General features: G+C 44.1%; 1 long non-coding RNA gene across 1 annotated transcript in view; it reads left to right on the top strand.

The window, feature by feature from the left end:
- Window positions 1-14,212, top strand: part of LOC144609457 (uncharacterized) — a 49,162-nt gene extending 34,950 nt beyond the window's left edge. Inside the window, exons 3-4 of the long non-coding RNA XR_013549319.1 lie at window positions 12,275-12,374; window positions 14,010-14,212. This is a non-coding gene — a long non-coding RNA (uncharacterized LOC144609457). The remainder of the gene's footprint in view (window positions 1-12,274; window positions 12,375-14,009) is intronic.
- Window positions 14,213-14,427: the final 215 nt, after the last annotated feature.

The raw sequence follows: 14,427 nt of genomic DNA, 5'->3' as shown, positions 1-14,427 counted from the left end.
TCTTAGGACTAAGGGAATCAAGGGGTATGGGGAGAAAGCTGGAACGGAGTACTGATTTTGGATGATCAGCCATGATCGAATATACAGGCACTTCGGATCTGTCTTCTCTAAGGAAAACACAAACAATCTCCCAGATGTACTAGAGGACAGAGGATCTAGGGAGGCAGAGGAGCTGAAAGAAAATTGCATTAGGCGAGAAATAGTATTGGGTAGACTGATGGGACTGAAGGCTGATAAATCCCCAGGGCCTCATGATCTGTATCCAAAGGAACTCAAGAAGGTGGCTCTAGAAATCATTGGTGATCATTTTCCAATGTTCAATAGATTCAGGATCAGTTCCTGTGGATTGGAGGGTAGCTAATGTTATCCCACTTTTCAAGAAAGGAGCGCGAGAGAAAACGGGGAATTATAGACCATTTAGCCTGACATCGGTGGTGGGGAAGATGCTGGAGTCAATTATTAAAGAGGTAATAATGGCACATTTGGATAACAGAAAAAGGATTGGTTCAAGTCAGCATGGACATATGAAGGGGAAATCCTGCTTGACTAATCTGGATTTTTTTGAGGATGTGACAAGTAAAATGGATGAAGGAGAGCCAGTGGATGTAGTGTATCTAGACTTTCAGAAAGCATTTTTTAAGGTCCCACACGGGAGGTTGGTGAGCAAAATTAGAGCACATGGTATTGGGGGTAGGGTTTTGACATGGATAGAGAATCGGTTGGCAGACAGGAAGCAAACAGTAGGAATAAACGGGTCCTTTTCAGAATGGCAGGCAGTGGCGAGTGGAGTGCCGCAAGACTCGGTGCTGGGGCCGCAACTATTTACAATATATATTAATGATTTGGATGATGGAATTAAAAGTAACACTAGCAAATTTGCAAATGAGACAAAGCTGGGTGGCAGTGTGAACTGCGAAGAGGATGTTAGAAGGTTGCAGGATGACTTAGACAGGTTGAGTTAGTGGGCAAATACATGGCAGATGCAGTATAATGTAGATAAATGTGAGGTTATTCACTTTGGTGGCAAAAACAAGAAGGCAGATGATTATCTCAATGATCTCAGTGGAGGCCAGTTCGTTGGATGCTTTCAAGAGAGAGCTGGACAGAGCTCTTAAGGATAGCGGAATGAGGGGGTATGGGGAGAAGGCAGGAACGGGGTACTGATTGAGAGTGATCAGCCATGATCGCATTGAATGGCGGTGCTGGCTCGAAGGGCTGAATGGCCTACTCCTGCACCTATTGTCTATTGTCTATTGTCTATTGTCTCAGATTAGGTAAAGGGGAAGTGCAATGAGACCTGGGTGTCCTTGTACACCAGTCACTGAAAGTAAGTGTTGCAGGTACAGCAAGCAATGAAGAAAGCTAATGGCATGTTGGCCTTCATAACAAGAGGATTTTAGTATTGGAGCAAAGAGGTCCTTCTCCAGTTGTATAGGGCCCTGGTGAGACCACATCTGAAGTATTGTGTGCAGTTTTGGTCTCCTAATTTGAGGAAGGACATCCTTGCTATTGAGGCAGTGCAGCATAGGCTCACAAGGTTAATCCCTGGGATGGAGGGATATGAGGAAAGATTGGAAAGACTAGGCTTGTATTCACTGGAGTTTAGAAGGATGAGAGGGGATCTTATAGAGATGTATACAATTATAAAAGGACTGGACAAGCTAGATGCACGAAAAATGTTCCCAATGTTGGGGGAGTTCAGAACCAAGGGCCACAGTCTAAGAATAAAGGGGAGGCCATTTAAAACTGAGGTGAGAAGAAACTTTTTCACCCAGCGAGTTGTGAATTTGTGGAATTCTCTGCCACAGAAGGCAGTGGAGGCCAATTCACTGGATGAATTTAAAAGAGAGTTAAATAGAGCTCTAGGGGCTAGTGGAATCAAGGGATATGGGGAGAAGGCAGGCGCAGGTTACTGATTGTGGATGATCAGCCATGATCACAATGAATGGCAGTGCCAATGTGTGTGCCAAATATGATGCCAAGATAAAATCTTATTTACCTGCATATAATCCATATCCCTCCGTTCCCTGCATATTCCCTCTCATCAATCATGACATTTGGATTATCGATTGTTCTCTGTTCTCTTTGAAGGTAATCTTCAGACATTGAATTCTTGAAGTGATCCCATAATTGTCGAGGAGTGTTGATCTCACCACTCGTCAGCAAAACAACAAACAAATCTCTCATTACATCGGGGATTCTTGTCCGCTCAGCATCTTCCATTGTCTGTTGCCAATGGTCGGCAGTTTGCAACCTCTTTCTATGCAGACGTCTTTGAAGGAAGGAAGAATATGTCCGTCATGTGCCCTCAATGAATCGAAGGATACTGGCCCTTTTACGTGACGGAGAAGCAGTCTCAAGTAGTAGAGGTCACCACATCTTGGAGAAACGGTATACACTCATCCCAGAACATTGGCTAAAAAAATACCTGGAAGATCTTCCACTATCTTCCCAACTTTCCTTCTTTGCCATTTCTTATTGTTCCACGTGTAAAATCGGGGTACATCAGCGTAATACAGTGGTCTTACAAATTAATCTCGAGAACACAATTCCATGAATTCAGTTAAAGTTGTTCTTGCGATATCCTCATTACTCACCTGACGAACAGCTTCAACTCTGATAACGACTCATTGTTCTTGTGGTAGATGTACCTGGAGTCGAATGACAGCGGGGTGTCTCTCATGAGTTGGAAATCCAAGGATTGATCCCACTGCTTCCGATGGACCAATGTATCTGCCAGTCAAGTACTGTGTCATTTTGTCATCCCTGTTAACTCCAAAAACTGCTTGATCACTCCCCTTCAAGGTGTACTTGATCACATATTTGACCAACTTTACAGAGGAGCATTTCTCAACGTTGATGTGACATTGGAAGAACTTCAAGAGTTAAGCATTATAGGGCACCACCCATTCAGAAATAATAGGTCGATCCCGGGGTCCTTCTTGATGTCCCTGAAATCCTCCCATATCCAGAGATCTTCTCCTGTACAGTGGATATGAATCATCTCCACACCTTGCGCTTTTGATAAATCGGGAATCTCTTACTGCATCTTCCATTCTTCCAACATGGAGAGGTGTGGTCACAGTATGGTCCATGAATCATGTGCTTCAGTATCAATCCATGTAGCTCGGATTCTACTTGCGGGTCTGGTATTTCAGCTTGCACAAATCTGTCAACATCTCTTGGTTGTGGTTTAGTCGCTTCGTCAAGCCACAGCAGACAGTACAAATGTGGCAGGCCTCTCTTCTGATATTCCACAGTCGAGACAAAAGCTATACAGTTTCCAAAGAGGCCATCTGGTCCAGTGAGGTACTTGATGAATAATTTTCTTTTCAGATCGAATACTCTTGCAATCAAGTCTGGTCTATCACATGGCTGCTGATTCAGAAAGAGGCACCGGCGGATCTCGCCCCACTTCGGAATGCAAGTCATCATAATGAAGAACGAAGCATTGTCGTACTTCCGAACATACATCATGGCGTCCTGGCATCGTTCCATCATGTATCTCGGTCCACCGATAAATGTCGAGGAGAGGATGATGCGCTTTCCGACATTTCCCAAAACATCATTATCATTTAATGCATCCGTCAGGCCTCTGTAAGTTATCGATCTCAATGATGCTTGATTCATGCGAATATAATTGAGCCTATCACTCTCAATCTTAGCTGCCATATCAACGACATATTGTTGAAAGAGTCGTCCTCCTCTCAAAAGGTGGTTTAATTCATTATCACGATTCATGATCCTATGGGCATAATATCGCATTGCTGTCAATTTCTTGCTGTTACTCATTTGGAGTTGATGATGCCATCCATCACCTCCACGCAGAAAGAAAAGGACATATTGAAAACTATCATATGACCTATGAGACTCTGAAATGATCCACAGGCCTCCTCCTCTTTCGTTCAAGACAATGTGCCGTGATCTCGCCTCGGGTTCATCATTGTTTGGTATAATGAAGGCAACTTCGTCGGCAATTTGTGCGTTAAACCATCTTTTATGTTCAAAACCTGGTCGACGATCTGGATCAATGACGCTTGATGCCTCAGGTAAATCTCTCATTCTTTCCATTGCCATTTGAAGAGAAGAAATGTAAGGGTTGTTTTGTCTTATCAAGGTTTCAAGCATCTCAACGATTTCCCTTTGAATACCAGCATCTCTCAGTATACCCGTTCGGAATTCAATGCTGCTATCTTGGGGGGTCCATAAAATAGATCTGCAAGAATTGACTCGGCTGGTCTTGGTCAGGCATCAACAGACCAAGGTAATGATTAATCTGCCCTTGAATGATGACTAAAGGACTCCATCCAGGCCTTGGTGGCACCACTTCCTTGGCACCAAATGACGTTATTTGAAAGAGGCAGTTGTATTGTCTAATAATCTTTCTGAAAGGGGGAGAGGGGAGTGGGGGGAGGGTAGGGCGAGGGGCGGGGGAGAGGGGAGGGGGAGGGGGGAGGATGGAGGGAGAGAGGGAGGGGGTGAAGGTGGGAGGGAGGGAGAGGGGAGTGGGAGAGGGAGGGGGGGTGCGGGGTAGAGGGGAGGGGGAGTGGGGGGAGAGGGGGAGGGGGAGAGGGGAGGGGGAGGGGAGGGGGGAGGGGGAGGGGAGGGGGGAGGGGGAGGACGGGGTTGGGATGGAGGAGAAAGTGCTCATGAATGCAGGAGAGGTTTGGGCCCAACGGGTCCACTTGGTCTAGTAAGTCTTAACTTTAACCGCTCGGCAGTGGCGGCGGGGCGATGGCTCAGCGGGAACTCTGGGGTTCAGCAGCAAAGGACATGCCCATGGATTCAAGCGGGAAGAAGAAGCCAGCGGCGGTGGCGGCGGTGACGCTCCCCCCACGTGTGACGCGGACCAATCGGGCATCTAGCGGGAAGTGGGTGCTGAATGCAAAATGGCGACCCTCCCCCAACTGAGCATGTACAGTCACCCAGTGGCCATCTTATGTAAGTATAGGTGTGGATCCGGCGGCCATCTTACATAAGTATCGGCCCCAGCTGCTCATGCACGTTTTTTTTTAAACTTTAAAATGTGAATAACTTTAAAAATATAAGACAGATTTCAATGAAACTTCTTCCATTACCACCAAAGGGACGACGGTGAGTAAGGTGGGCCAAAATTGTTGCGCTATCGTGTACAGTTTTGGCTGTAGTTCAGGAACAAAGAAACAAACAAACGAGAGGTTTAGTATATAGATTAGACAGGTACATGGATAGGATAGGTTAAGAGGATTAAGGGCCAGGTGGGACTAGTGTAGATGGGGGCATGTTGGTCGGCATGGGCTCGCAGGGCCTGTTTCTATACTGTATGACTCGAAGGTGAAATAAGACTTGAGCATTGACATGATACAAACCTGTAAAATGCTGATAAGTTCAGATTGGGGGTGTGGCTGCGTCCTGCAGCTGCGGCTCACCGGCAGTCTCTCTGTCTTTTTTGTCTTTGTTATCGTTTAAATGTATGTTTTGATTTATTTTTAGCTCTGTATATGTGGGGGGGGGGGGGGGGGTGGGGGGGTGGGGGAAACCTTTTTTTCTAATCTCCTCCTCAACGGAGATGCGACCTTTTTCCGTGTCGTATCTCCATTCGCGCTACGGCCTAACACTGTGGAGTCGGCGGCCTCCAGCTGCGATCAACCTTGAAGACTCCGGTCGCAGGGCCTGGACTTACCATCTCGGAGGCTTCGGCCGTGGGCCCTGCAGACCGCAACATCGGGAGCTCGCAGGTCCCTGGCTGGCGACCGGCTTTCGGGAGCTCCAGCCGTAGCAGCTTCGACCGCCCCGAAGCGCGAGGTTCGATCGACCCGCTCGCAGGATTTTCAGCGCCCAGCGCGGCTCGGCCGCGGCACTTTCCATCACCCGGTGGGGGCTTAAGACCTTCATCGGCCTGCTCGGCTCGGCCTGGGACTTTCCATCGCCCGGCGGGGCCTTCAAAAGTCGTGAGCCTCGATCGCCTCGAGGCAGCAGTTTGACTGCCTGACGACGGGAGAAGAATGCGGAGGAGATAAGACTTTTCTTTGCCTTCCATCACAGTGAGGGTGTGCCTGGTGCAATCACTGTGATGGTTGTTTGTGTTAAATTGTAATTGTGTGTCTTGTGTTCTTTATTGTTTACTGCTGGACCCTGACGTTATTTAGACGCTGGCGCTGTTTGTTCGCCGCTTCTCCGTCAGGACAAATCTTTTGTTTGTTTGTTTTTATGTCTTGTTTGCTTTGTAAAGCGTCTTTGAGTATCTTGAAAAGCGCTATATAAATTAAATGTATTATTATTATTATTATTATAGGACAGATACAGAAATGCTTCCATTTGCGAGGGAATCTAATACTATTGACCAGAAATGCAGTAAACAGGAGTTGGAGAATTAGAGCAAGGTCCAGCTCAAATGAAGCTCTGCCCTAGAGAGGGAAATCAGTCAGTTATGTTTTAGACCACAGTCCCACTGCAAAAGCGATGGTTCTATTTATAAGATATAAATATTTATTTTGTGCCATTCGTGGGATATTGAATCATCAAACTGATCTTTTAATCTAATGTCTCATTTATATAATTTATTCTAAATGTCTGAAATGGAATTAATTTTCTACTTCACAACTGCTTAAATTGAAACTCTGAAAAGAGTAAACTTAAAATCAGCATCAAATCTAATTTAAATTTCTATTAATACTCTGCATGGTTAATATAAGAAAGTTTTAAAGAGGCCAGTTGGTATATAAGCAAGAGTGGTTTCACTGTTAATGGAAAACTAATGTTGACACTGCTCACTGCAATTATTTTGATTTGTCACAAATCCGAGGCTCAAAGTGCATCACCAGAGAATTTAAGTGAGGTTTTCCAAGCAACACAATGAACATGAATACTGTGGTACCTGTTGCTTGGTTGTCATGATGCCAATTTGGCCTTGTGTTTATGCACAATTTTTATATAAGTACATATTACTGTGACATATATTGCCTCTATCATTACCTATTCAGAAAGACAGTAACATATGCATCACTCTCGCATGCAAGAAGCATGCAGAGTCAATAGATTGTGCAATCAAATTTCACATTGTATAGATCTGAAAAACGTTTTATAAATCTAATCAATTTGCCTAATATTATGTGTTCAATTTGCACAGGAACTTTGGGATTTAGCATCTACCTGCTCTCTCCACCACCTGCATTATTTATGATTGATATTGAATTCATTATTGATCATGCATATACATGTCGAAGACTCACCTGCAAGACATGCGGACTTTGACTGTCATTCCTTCGCAAGTAAGAAGGCAGACAGGGAAAGGAAGAAGTCAGGACCCACAGAGTTGCATACCTACTAGAAGACTGGGGCGGTGCAGCGGTAGAGTTGCTGCCTTATAACGCCAGAGACCGTGGTTCGATCCTGACTACGAGTGCTTGTTCGTACAGAGTATGTACGTTCTCCCCATGACCTGTGTGGGTTTTCTCCGGAATCTCCAGTTTCCTCCCACACTCCAAAGACGTACAGGTTTGTAGGTTAATTGGCTTGGTTAAATTTCCGTAGTGTGTGTAGGATAGTGTTAATGTGCGGGGATCGCTGGTCAGTGCAGACTCTGTGGGGCAAAGGGCCTGTTACCGTGCTGTATCTCCAAAATAAAACTAAACTAAACTAAGATGAAGAAGGAAGAAAAGGGAGGAAAGGGATCTCAGCTAAAATTTATCCACGAAAGATAATAGGGTCTAAAATCCACAGAGGCTTTGCTTTTTCTATTCAAGGAAATAATCACAGATGCTGAAACAATAGCCTACAGTCACATGCAGACCTAAAACCACGTTGCCAATGGCAGTGAAAGTCATTGACGTGATGAGTTTCCAAGACTGGCATGGTGATGCAGCTGGTAGAGCTGCTGTCACAGCACCTGAGAGCCAGGTTCATCCCTGACCTTGGGTGTTGTCTATGTGCAGTTTGCATTTTTTCCCTGTGACTGTGTGGGTTTTCCCCGGGATCTTCGGTTTCCTCCCACATCCCACAGGTTTGTAGGTTAATTGGGTTTCCGTAAATCCCCCCTGGTGTGTAGGGAGTGGAGATAACATAGTACTCGTGTGAAAAGGTGATTGACGGTCTGCATGGACTCAGTGGGCCGAAGGGCCTGTTTCTATGCTGTATCTCTGAATTAATCTAAACCTTGCCCCTTTTCATTCTTATGCCAAGGACATAAATTTGCTGCAAATCGCTATGTATCGGATTTCCACTTATACATGAGAACCCTAAACTTTCCTACCCATTTGCAGGTAAATTCAGGCAGTTTAGTACAAAACTGCCAGCACTTCCCAGCAGGCTCTGACCAATTTATTTTACTCTTCCTGGACTTGTTGTTCAATCAGTCCTGAGGCTGTACCACCATTGAACTTCAAAACTTCAATGGTGCTGCAACCCCCAACCACTCAGTCCCGAGCCTGACGAGAAATGCTGACCCAGACCTTGATCTACTCAGTCTATTAGTTGAGTTGTTTTTCGGGGTGGCACATTGGCGCAGCGGTATAGTTACTGCCTTACAGTGCTTATAGCGCCAGAGACCTGGGTTCGATCCCGACTATGGGTGCTGTCTGCACGGAGTTTGTATGTTCTCCCCATGACCGCATGCGTTTTCTCCGAGATCTTCTGTTTCCTCCTACATTCCAAAGACGTACAGGTTTTAGGTGAATTTAGATTTAGATTTTTTATTGGCTTGGTGTATGTGTAAATTATCCCTAGTGTGTGTATGACGATGTTAATGTGCAGGGATCGCTGGTCAGAATGGACTCGGTGGGCCAAAGGGCATGTTTCTGCATTGCATCTCTAAACTAAACTAAACTAAATCACTGTTGTATGAGAAATAATATGAGCAAAAATAGGTAATTTGGCCCCTTATGGGTGCTCTGCAATTCAATATCATGGGGAGATTTTACCTCAGCAGCAATTTTCTCCATTAACTCCCATACTCCCATACTCCCATCCGAAAAGTGGGATGCTTATAATAGTGTGAGTTCAGCGCATGCATATTCCTGTTAAAGTGAAGGGCAAGGCAGGTGGGAGTATGGAAGCCTGGATGATGAGAGAAAATGGTCAAAAAATGAAAGAGGCATGGGCAAGGTATAGGCAGCTGGGATCAAGTGTATCCCTGGAGGAGTTTAGGAGATGAGGAGCAGACTGAGAAAAAAAATCAGGAGGGCAAAAAGTCGGCAGGGGATACCTCTGCCAGCTAAGATTAAGGAGAGTCCTAAGTTATTTGATAAGTACATTACATGAAAGAGGGTAACTAGAAAGAGAATAAAGCCCCTCAGTAACCAAAGTGGCGAGGAGACTGACCCTTGGAGTGGCCTAATATCCAGGGACCGCCACACTCTAATACTTTTAATGAAGTTAAAGAGGATCCTAACCATGGACTCCAAACAAATTCTGTTTATCAGCTTACAACATTTCACAAGTAACTGCTATTAGACCTGACGTTAGGTGCCAATTATTCCCCATCTTGCATTTCACCTGTGAACCTCAGTTCACTGCATTTTTGTAGCACCTCAAACAAGTGTCTAGCATCCTTTATGCAAACGTACACATTGTTGAACTGTGAACTTCTTCAACCAACAAGAATTCTTAATAATTAAGTTTCTGCTTTACCCCGTCACCAGTCTGCACCTTCCACAGAGGTCGTTTGTAATCACAATTACTGAAATAATGTACATATGTTTATTTAATGTTTAGGAGTGAGAGAGTCTAAAGAAGGGTCTTGACCCAAAACATCACCCATTCCTTCTCTCCAGAGATACTGCCTGTCCCTCTCCAGCATTTTGTGTCAACCTTAATTGAACGTTTCTTCACATTTGCTGTTCACATGGATGGAACTGTCGGCAGTATCTTTCCAAATACAGGACTAACGTTTTTGGCCATTTAAAATTGTTAGTGTGGATATCATTGCAAGAAAAAGTCTTTGATATCTTTCTGAACAATACTTTTCACATTTTTATAAGTGATACCTGTGGAGAAAGTCAGTTTGAAAATGTTAATCTGATTTGTCTCCATCTGCTTTGTGCAATCTGGGACTCTGAGTGTAACCTATGTTGTGTGGTTAACAACATGTTTACCATCTGTCAACCGGTATCATGCTGTGAGATCTATTTGTCTGCTTCAATAACAAGGAGAATGCAGTAGCCTAGTAAAAACAGTAGCTTTACATAACATAGGTCACTAACAAGAGACATAAAGATTTATCTGTTTTTATTCCACTTAAACTATAATTGCCAAATGTTGATTGGTGTAATGCTTGCTGAATACAAAGCATAAAATCATATTGATTTTGGTTTATAACTTTGTATCAAACTATCTAACGATCTTTTCCGTGCCCAATAGGTATAAGCACGACGATATACAGTGCATTCAGAAAGTATTCAGACTCCTTCATTTTTTCCACATTTTGTTACGTTACAGCCTTATTTTTAAATGGATTAAACTCATTTTTTTATCATCAATCTACACACAATACCCCATAATAAAAAAGTGAAAACAGGTGTTTAGAAATTTTTCCAAAGTAATTAAAGAGAAATAACTGAAATATCACATTTACATAAGTATTCAGGCCCTTTGCTATGACACTCAAAATTGAGCTTAGGTTCATCCTGTTTCCATTAATTATCCATGAGATGTTTCTACAACTTGACTGGAGTCCACAAGTGGTAAATTAAATTGATTGGACATGATTTGGAAAGGCACACACCTGTCTATATAAGGTCCCACAGTTGACAGTGCATGTCAGAGCAAAACTAAGCCATGAAGACAAATAAATTGTCTGTAGACCTCCGAGACAGGATTGTGTCAGACACAGATCTGGGGAAGGGTATAAAACAATTTCTACAGCATTGCAAGTCTCGAATAGCACAGTGGCCTCTGTCATTCTTAAATGGAAGAACTTTGGAACGGCCAGGACTCTTCATAGAGCTGACCGCCCGGTCAAACTGTGCAAACGGGGGAGAAGGGCCTTGGTCAGGGAGGTGACCAAGAACCCGATTGGCACTCTAGCAGAGCTCCAGAGTTCCTCAGTGAAGATGGGAGAAACTTCCAGAAGGACAACTATATCTGCAGCGCTCCACCAATCAGGCCTTTATGGTAGAGTGGCCAACGGAAGCCACTCCTCAGTAAAAGGCACATGATAGCCTGCTTGGAGTTTGCCCAAAGGCACCAAAAGGACTCTCAGATCATGAGAAACAAGATTCTCTGGTCTGATGAAACCAAGATTGAACTCTTTGGCCTGAATGCCAAGCATCATGTCTGGAGGAATCCTGGCACCGCTCATCACCTGGCCAATACCATACCTACGGTAAAGCATGGTGGTGGCAGCATCATGCTGTGGGGATGTTTTTCAGCGGCAGGAACTGGGAGATGAGTCAGGATTGAGGGAAAGATGAATGGAGCAAAGTACAGAGAGATCCTTGATGAAAACCTGCTCCAGAGTGTTCTGGACCTCAGACTGGGGCGGAGGTTCATCTTCCAACAGGACAATGACCCTAAGCACACAGCCAAGACAACGCAGGAGTGGCTTTGTGACAAGTATGTGAATGTCATTGAGTGGCCCAGCCAGAGCCCGGACTTGAACCAGATCGAATATCTCTGGAGGGACCTGAAAATAGCTGTGCATCGGCACTCCCCATCCAACCTGACAGAGCTTGAGAGGATCTGCAGAGAAGAATGGGAGAAATTACCCAAACACAGGTGTGCCAAGCTTGTAGCATCATACCCAAGAAGACGAGGCTGTAATTGCTGCCAAAGGTGCCTCAACAAAATACTGAGTAAAGGGTCTGAATGCTTATGTAAATGTGATATTTCAGTTATTTCTTTTAAATTACTTTGCAAAAATTTCTAAACATCTGTTTTCGCTTTTTTATTATGGGGTATTGTGTGTAGATTGATGATTTTTTTAAAAATGAATTTAATCCATTTTAAAATAAGGCTGTAATGTAACAAAATGTGGAAAAAGTGAAGGGGTCTGAATACTTTCTGAATGCACTGTATTTGACCATTCAGAACTAGGTTAATTTATATCTTCCTGCGCTGCATTTTGCAATCTTCGCATTCTTTTGTCTATGTTCTTTTGCCCATGTTCTCACTCTCTAACTGCTTCCTTTAACTCATTTTCCAGATAACCTTGTTTTACAGCTTATCCCACTTGTTGCTCATTCCAGAGATAAACCTCTTCTCTATCCTCTCTGAAGTTTAATAACCTTCTTTTCTCTCTATTCCAGTTCTGACGAAGAACATCCAACCTGAAAAGTTGACTCTGTTTCTCTTCCCCCAGATGCAGTCTGAGTATTTTCAGCATTTTCCATTTTTGAGAAGAACACAATGTGCTGGTGGAAATCAGTGGATAAGGCAGCATCTGTGGAAGGAATGGACAGGTGAGGTTTTAGGTCGGGACCCTTCTTCAGACTTTTTCATTTTTTATTCAGTTCATTTGCTTTGGTATTAATTAAATAGATAAAATAAGGCTTAACTTACATGATATATAGTCTAGGAAAAAAACTGCAGACGCTGGTTTAAATCAAAGGTAGACACAAAATGCTGGAGTAACTCAACGGGTCAGGCAGCATCTCTGGAGAGAAGGACGTTTCGGGTCGAAACCTTTCTTCAGACTGATGTCAGGGGAGGAGGCGGGACAAAGATAGGATCTAGTCAGAGACAGGAAGACTAGTGGGAGAACTTGGAAGGGGGAGGGAATAAAGAGGGAAAGCAGGGACTATCTGAAGTTAGAGAAGTCAATGTTCATACTGCTGGGGTGTAAACTACCCAAGTGAAATATGAGGTGCTGTTTCTCCTATTTGCGCTGGGCCTCACTCTGACAATGGAGGAGGCCCAGTACAGAAAGGTCAGATTGGGAATGGGAGGGGGAGTTGAAATGCTGAGCCACCGAAAGATCAGGTTGGTTAAGACGGACTGATCGTAGGTGTTGAGCGAAACGATTGCCGAGCCTGCGCTCGGTCTCGCCGATGTAGAGAAGTTAACATCTGGAACAGCGGATACAATAGATGAGGTTGGAGGAGGTGAAGGTGAACCTCTGCCTCACCTGGAAAGACTATTTGGGTCCTTGGATGGAGTTGAGGGGGGAGGTAAAGGGACAGGTGTTGCATCTCCTGCGGTTGCAGGAGAAAGTACCTGGGGAGGGGTTGGTTTGGGTGGGAAGGGACGGGTGGACCAGGGAAATATGGAGGGAACGGTCTCTGCGGAAAGCAGAAAGGGGTGGAGATGGGAAGATATGGCCAGTAGTGGGATCCCGTTGAAGGTGGTGGAAATGTTGGAGGATAATTTGTTGTATGCGACGGCTGATGGGGTGGAAGGTGAGGACAACGGAGACTCTATCCTTGTTACAAATGGGGGGAGGGAGAGCAAGATCGAAGCTGTGGGATATTGAGGAGACCCTAGTGAGAGCCTCATCGATAATGGAAGAGGGGAATCCCTGTTTCCTAAAGAATGAGGACATCTCTGATGCCCTAGTATGGAACACCTCATCCTGGGCACAGATGCGGCGTAGACGGAGGAATTGGGAGTAGGGGATAGAGTTTTTACAGGAAACAGGGTGGGAAGAATTGTAGTCAAGATAGCTATGGGAGTCAGTAGGTTTGTAGTAGATGTCGGTCACTAGTCTGTCTCCTGTGATGGAGATGGTGAGATCCAGAAACAGTAGGGAAATGTCGGAGATGGCCCAAGCATATTTAAAAGCTGGAAATTAAAGGGATGGAAATTAGTGGTGAAATTGATGAAGTCAGTGAGTTCTGCATGGGCACAAGTGGTAGCACCAATGTAGTCGTCAATGTAGCGGAGGTAGAGTTCAAGGATAGGGCCAGTGTACCCCTGGAACAGGGATAGTTCGATGTATCCTACAAAGAGGTAAATGATATATTGTCTAGGCATTTACACCACCATGTAATGAAAAAACATTGTTGAAAGTTCAAAATGTTATGATGGAGAACCTAAGTCAAGCTTTGTTTCTACAAATTTCTTTGCCCTCATGTTATTTATTTCTGCTCTAATATTAGGTCATCTTCAAGGCTTAAAGAGTTTTCAGATTACAAGGGAACTCTGTTCAATTATTATCCAAGAAACGGACCCAAGGACATATTTGTTATTGTGTCACATGCGGAATTTGTTCTACTTCTCCTAAAATCCGTCACTGTTATTGCAGAAAAACACACATTAATGTAAGTAACGCAAGTCAAGCTTTGCTTTCTTAAAGGTCACTTAAGGGCATTTTACATTAGATTTGGTCTTTGCAGTTCCCAGGATGGTATAGCTAAAGGATCGAATGACATAACACCTGCTTTTGTTTGATTAAATAATAATGGGCATTGTAAAAAGAAGCAGACTTTACTACTTCATAGAGATCTTCCTTTGAATGAATGCAGTTTACACAAAAACATTTTATTCCTCATTTGATCCTGACTAGTCACATTATCA

This window comes from Rhinoraja longicauda, chromosome 2, assembly GCF_053455715.1.
Source record: "Rhinoraja longicauda isolate Sanriku21f chromosome 2, sRhiLon1.1, whole genome shotgun sequence".
Lineage (NCBI taxonomy): Eukaryota > Metazoa > Chordata > Chondrichthyes > Rajiformes > Arhynchobatidae > Rhinoraja > Rhinoraja longicauda.
The sequence above is the reverse complement of the archived record's forward strand: the minus strand, read 5'-3'. Positions and strand labels throughout refer to the sequence as shown.